This window comes from Salvelinus sp. IW2-2015, unplaced genomic scaffold, assembly GCF_002910315.2.
Source record: "Salvelinus sp. IW2-2015 unplaced genomic scaffold, ASM291031v2 Un_scaffold4429, whole genome shotgun sequence".
Lineage (NCBI taxonomy): Eukaryota > Metazoa > Chordata > Actinopteri > Salmoniformes > Salmonidae > Salvelinus > Salvelinus sp. IW2-2015.
Window position 1 is genome coordinate 2,497 of NW_019945699.1, and position 6,975 is coordinate 9,471.

Consider the following 6,975-nt stretch of genomic DNA (forward strand, 5'->3'; position numbering starts at 1 on the left):
CCCACCCCTCTCAATGTCTTTACTCTGCCTCCACCCCAATGGACATGCATTTATTCATCACAGTAGTTTATAATGCTCTGTCTACGTCATATTTCTACTGTTGGTCTTGTCATTATGTAACCTGCAATCACATGTAACCCTGTACATGTGACTATGCTGAATCCTCTTTCTCTCTATATACGACGCTAAGGTGTGTGGTGTGTGTGTGTGTGTGTTGTGTGTGTGGTGTGTGTGTGTTTTCAGGCGGGACTCGCTACCACCTCGCTGTTCCTGTACAAGCCAGAGAGCTCTAGCCATGGACAAAGACAGCTTCTCAGGTAATCTGGTTACTAAACTAACAACTCTGATTGATGGCTTCTCTATAATGAAACTTTTGTTGAGCTACTCAGAACTGTGGAATGAGGTGTGGTCTCAAGGACCTAATGGTGTCGTATTAACTGGTGAACCCTAATGGCAGATTACTGTACCTAGATGGCTCGTATAAATGGTTGAACCCTAGATGGCATCGTATTAAATGGTTGAACCCTGGATGGCATCTATTAATGGTGAACCCTGGATGGCATCATATTAAATGTTGAACCCTGATGGCATCCATTAAACTGTTGAACCCTAGATGGCATCTATTAAACTGGTTGAACCCTGATGGCTCACTATAACTGTTGAACCCTGGATGCATCGTATTAAAACTGGTTGAACCCTGGATAGCATCGTATTAAAACTGGTTGACCCTGGATGGCGTCAATTAAACTGGTTGACCTGGATGGCATCGTATTAAACTGGTTGAACCCTGGATGCATCGATTAAACTGGTTGAACCCTGGATGGTGTCGTATTAAACGGTTTGAACCCTGGATGGCGTCATATAACTGGTTGAACCTGGATGGCATCGTTTAAACTGGTTGAACCCTGGATGGCGTCGTATTAAAGCTGGTTGAACCTGGATGGCGTCGTATTAACTGGTTGAACCCTGATGGTGTCGTATTAAACTGTTGAACCCTGGATGGCGTCATATTAAACTGGTTGAACCCTGGATGGCGTCGTATTAAACTGGTTGAACCTGGATGGCATCGTATTAAACTGGTTGAACCCTAGATGGCATCATATTAAAGCTGGTTGACCCTGGATGCATCATATTAAACTGGTTGAACCTGGATGGCATCGTATTAAACTGGTGAACCCTGGATGGCATCATATTAAACGGTTGAACCCTAGATGGCATCATATTAAACTGGTTGACCCTAGATGGCATCGTATTAAACTGGTGAACCTGGATGGCATCATATTAAACTGGTTGAACCCTGGATGGCGTCATATTAAACTGGTTGAACCTGGATGGCATCGTATTAAACTGGTTGACCTGGATGGCATCATATTAAACTGTTGAACCCTGGATGGCATCATATTAACTGTGAACCCAGATGACATATTAAAACTGTTTAACCCTGAATGGCATTCGTATTAAATGGTTGAACCCTGGATGGGCATCATAATTAAACTGGTTGAACCTGGATGGCATCGTATTAACTGTTGACCTAGATGGCATCAATATTAAACTGGTTGAACCCTAGATGGCATCGTATGTAAAACTGGTTGAACCCGGATGGATCATATTAAACTGGTTGAACCCTTGATGCATCGTATTAAACTGGTTGAACCCTGATGCATGCGTTGAACTGGTTAACCCTGGATCCATATAAACTGTTGAACCCGGATGCTATCGTATTAAAACTGTTGAACCGGATGGCATCGTATTAAACTGGTTGAACCCTGGATGGTGTCTGTATTAAACTGGTTAACCCTGGATGGCGTCATATTAAAACTGTTGAACCTGGATGGCAGTCGTATTAAACTGGTTGAACCCTGGATGCGTCGTATTAAACGGTTGAACCCTGGATGGCGTCGTATTAACTGGTTAACCCTGGATGGTGTCGTATTAAACGGTTGAACTGGATGGCATATAAACTGGTTGAACCTGGATGCGTCGTATTTAAAGCTGGTTGAACCCTGGATGGCATCGTATTAAACTGGTGTGACCCAGATGGACATCATATTAAACTGGTTGAACCCTGGATGACTGATCAGTATTAACTGGTTGAACTGAAGGCATCGATTAACTGTGACCTGGATTGCTCTAATTAAACTGGTTGAACCTAGATGGCATCTATTACTGGTAACCCTAGATGGCATCGTATTAAACTGGTTGAACCCTGGATGATCTATTAAACTTTGAACCCTGGATGGCATCATATTAAACTGGTTGAACCCTAGATGGCATCATTATTAAAACGTTGAACCCTGGATGGCTCATATTAAACTGGTTGAACCCTGGATCATCGTATTAAATGGTTAACCTGGAGCATCAATAAACTGTTGAACCCGGATGGCATCGTATTAACTGGTTGACCCTGGATGGCATCATATTAACTGGTTGAACCTAGATGCATCGTATTAAACTGTTGAATGTACACACTTCTGCTGGAACCACTCAGACCTGTCTGCCACACAACTCCTACCCCAGTTTCATACCTTATCCACCCCTTGTCAAACCATACCTTATTCCACCCTTATTCCATCCTACTTCTGTTTGACCCTTGTCAAATCCTACCCTTTTCCATCCCTTGCCAAATTGTGCCCTCGTGTGAGAGTCAGAACAGACATGAGTTGGTAGGAACACATTGAGCATCTTTATGAACCCAGAGAGAGGTCCCAGAAGAGAGAGTCCCAGAGAGAGAGGTCCAGAGAGAAGGTCCCAGAGAGAGAGGTCCCAGAGAGAGAGGTCCCAGAGAGAGAGGTCCCAGAGAAAGAGGTCCCAGAGAGAGAGATCCTGGAGAGAGTCCTGGAGAGAGGTCCCAGAGAGAGAGGTCAGAGAGAGAGGTCCCAGAGAGAGGTCCCAGAGAGAGAGGTCCAGAGAGAGAGGTCCCGGAGAGAGATCCCGGAGAGAGAGGTCCGGAGAGAGAGGTCCCGGAGAGAGAGGTCCCGGAGAGAGAGGTCCCGGAGAGAGAGGTCCCGGAGAGAGAGTTGTCCCGGAGAGAGAGTTGTCCGGAAGAGAGGTCCCGAGAGAGAGTCCGGAGAGAGAGGTCCCGGAGAGAGAGTTGTCCCAGAGAGAGAGGTCCCAGAGAGAGAGGTAGTGTATAGACAGATATTAATGAAAAGTAAAAAAAAAATACATAAAAAAAATATATAAATATAAAGCAAATAGCACATTAATTAAGATAGATTGACGTCAGCCCGAGATGGAAAAAATGAGAGAAAGAGGAAGAAAGAAATATAAATATTAGAGGTATAGTTGAGTGAGGACAGAGTTAAGGAGAATGAAAGAAAGAGATCAAGACGAGGGAGAGGGAGACACAGAGAGAGAATATTGTTTTCTTCTTTAAGTGGAGATCATGGAAACTATAGCTACGTGTGTGTGTGTGTGTGTCTGTGTGTGTGTGTGTGGTGAAACTAACCAGGGGTGAGTGAATCCAACGCTGTAGTGATTATAATTCTGCTCTGAGATCCAGACTCCTCTATCACACACACACACAACACCACACACAACACACACACACACACACACACACACACACCACACACACACACACACACACACCACACACACACACACACACACCAACACACACACACACCACACACACACACACACACACACACACACTCCACAGCCTTCGTAACGGCCCAGATGAGTTGATGGATGGGGTAGATTATGTATCAAGCAGCCTTACTGTGTGTCAGGCCTTTCAGCCCTTCAGATAGATTAAACACAATCAAGGATTTAACTTCAAGGCCTCCTCTCTCTCTCTCTCTCTCTCTCTCTTTCTTCTCTGTCTCTCTCTCTCTGTGTCTCCCCCCTCTCTCTCTCTCTCTCTTCCTCTCTCTCTCTCTCTCTTTCTCTCTCTCCTCCTCTCTCTCTCCTCTCTCTCTCTCCTCTCCTCTCTCGTTCTCTCTCTCTTGTTCTCTCTCGTCTCTCTCTCTGTGTCTCTCTCGTGTGTCTCTCTCTCTCTCTATCTCTCCTCTGTGTCTCTCTCTCTCTCTCACTCCTCTCACTCTCCCCTCTCTCCCTCTCCCCCCTTCTCTCCCCCCCCCTCTCTCCCTATTCTCTCTCCATCCTTCCCTCTCTCTCTCCTCTCTCTTCTTCTCCTTCTTTCTCTCTCTCCCTCTCTCTTCCCACCTCTCTCCTCTCCCTATTTCTCCCTCCTTCCTTCCCTCTCTATCTACTCTCCTCTTTGTCCAACTGAAACCCTGTGTGTTTGAGGGTGACTACCCCTCCAGTTATCCCCCTCTCCCCTCGTTTTGGGGCTCCTGTACCCAGTCCTTACCCTTCCCTAATTCCCAAATCTGGGAGTGTTTATTTACCACTGATTTCCGAGTGGCCCTGACTGGTGTGTGTGTGTGTGCACGCCTGCACGTGCGCGGCTTTGTGCGTGTGTTGTTATTGCCTTTCTCCCTTGTGAGAAGCCAAGTATTTTCTTAATTAGTCCGGGGAGGCCCCGAGCGAGACGATGGAGGGACATCAAACAACTGTGGAATGCTGAAAAGCCCGGAGCGACAGTCTCGTAAGTTTATTATTCCAAGCCACGTAAAGACCCTCGGAGAGGATCGCTTCAGTCTGGAGAAAACAACCAGAAGCAGTTCCAGCCTTGATTAACCTCAACCCTGTATAGAGTTTCAAAGCTACCGGTAATTCATCAAAGCTTCCGGAATCTTCCGTAATTTCGGTAATTGACATGTAATCGATGGCAATCCATAATAACTTTGMCAATTTATACTTGAATACAATTTTTGGGGGGGTTTAAATTCACATGTAGAATACATTTTTTTATATCTGTGTCCATATTGTCTATGAGTTTCTAGTAAAAAAAAGACTGTATGGTTCAAGAGAAAACAGCCCGCCCCTAAAGAAATAGAAAATCTAATCAACAATGGCAACTTCAATTAACCAACTCTTCCAACTGTTGACTTTCATCACAACTGCCACCAAACATTTACAACAAAGACATTGACAAATAGAAAAACATTTAGTAATATTTCARGCCGAAACCCTCAAATTAAAACACCAATGATATTCCAGTTGATAGTTTATATTTAGGGTAATGTTTTACAGATTRGCCATTCTGTTTTTTATTTTTTGAAATTATCTTATTTGTGCCCTCAGAAAAGCTTAAATACCTCAGGTCATGGGCTCTACAAGGTGGAAAGCATTCCACAGGGATGCTGGGTCCATGTTGACTCCAATGCTTCCCACAGTTGTGTCAAGTTGMCTGGATGTTCTTTGGGTGGTGGACCGTTCTTGATACACACGGGAAACTGTTGAGTGTGAAAAACCCAGAAGCGTTGCAGTTCTTGACAGAAACCGGTGCGCCTGACACCTACTACCATACCCCGTTCAAAGGAACTTAAATATTTTTGTCTTGCCCATTCACCCTCTGAATGACACACATACACAATCCATGTCTCAATTGTCTCAAGGCTTATAAATCCGTCTCCTGCCCTTCATCTACACTGATTTGAAGTGGGTTTCACAAGTGACATCAATAAGGGATCATAGCTTTAACCTGGATTCACCTGGTCAGTCCATGTCATGGAAAGAGCAGGTGTTCTTAATGTTTTGTCCCCTCAGCGTGACGTGTTTTTACTACTGAAACGTCTTTGTTAATACAGCATCTCTGGCTGTGTCACAAATGGCACCCTATTCCCTATATAGTGAACCAGGACCCTATGAGCCCTGGTTAAAAGTAGTGCACTATATAGGGAATAGGGTGCCACCCCTGGTCTAAAGTAGTGCACTATATAGGGAATAGGGTGCCTAATGTTTTGTCTATTTTAACATGTGACAGGGCCAGACTGCTGTGATAATCTGAAGTACTCAAAAGGGCCACTAGATGTCTTGTGATAAATTACATAAAATCCTTGAAAGTTACCAAAATTCTGGTCGTTTAAATGATAAACTGAAAGTTAAAAAAGTAATATACAGTGCATTCGGTAAGTATCCAAACCAATTGACTTCTTCCACATATTGTTACATTACAGCCTTATTCTAAAATGTATTAAATGTTTTTTTCCCCTCATCAATCTACACACAATAACCCATAGTGACAAAGCAAAAACAGTATTTTTGTTTAAAAAAATTGCTAATAAAATAAAAAATAAAAACTGAAATATCACAATTTACATAAGAATTCAGACCCTTTACTCAGTACTTTGTTGAATCACCATTGCAGCATTTACAGCTCGAGTCTTCTTTGGTATGATGACAAGATGTACTGTATCCTCCCTTTAAAACCCTGTACTGTATCCTCCCTTTAAACCCTGTACTGTTATCCCCTTTAAACCCTGTACTGTACCTCCTTTAAAACCCTGTACTGTATCCTCCCTTTAAAACCCTGTACTGTATCCTCCCTTTAAAACCCTGTACTGTATCCTCCCTTTAAAACCCTGTTACTGTATCCTCCCTTTAAAACCCTGTACTGTATCCTCCCTTTAAAACCCTGTACGTATCCCCCTTAAACCCTGTACTGTATCCTCCCTTTAAAACCCTGTACTGTATCCTCCCTTTAAAACCCTGTACTTATCCTCCCTTAAAACCCTGTACTGTATCCTCCCTTTAAAACCCGTTACTGTATCCTCCCTTTAAAACCCTGTACTGTATCCTCCCTTTAAAACCCTGTACTGTTCCTCCCTTTAAAACCTGTACTGTATCCTCCCTTTAAACCCTGTACTGTATCCTCCCTTTAAAACCCTGTACTGTATCCTCCCTTTAAAAAACCCTGTACTGTATCCTCCCTTTAAAACCCTGTACTGATCCTCCCTTTAAAACCCTGTACTGTATCCTCCCTTTAAAACCCGTACTGTATCCTCCCTTTAAAACCCTGTTACTGTATCCTCCCTTTAAAACCCTGTACTGTATCATCCCCTTAAAAACCCTGTACTGTATCCTCCCTTTAAAAACCCTTACTGTATCCTCGCATCTCTCTCT

The 6,975-nt window shown here is 43.7% G+C and overlaps 1 long non-coding RNA gene across 1 annotated transcript in view; it reads left to right on the top strand.

Moving 5' to 3' along the window:
- The first annotated feature begins 289 nt into the window (after positions 1-289).
- The window catches only part of LOC112077277 (uncharacterized), an 18,895-nt gene continuing 12,209 nt past the window's right edge, over positions 290-6,975 (top strand). Inside the window, exon 1 of the long non-coding RNA XR_002895387.2 lies at positions 290-317. This is a non-coding gene — a long non-coding RNA (uncharacterized lncRNA). The remainder of the gene's footprint in view (positions 318-6,975) is intronic.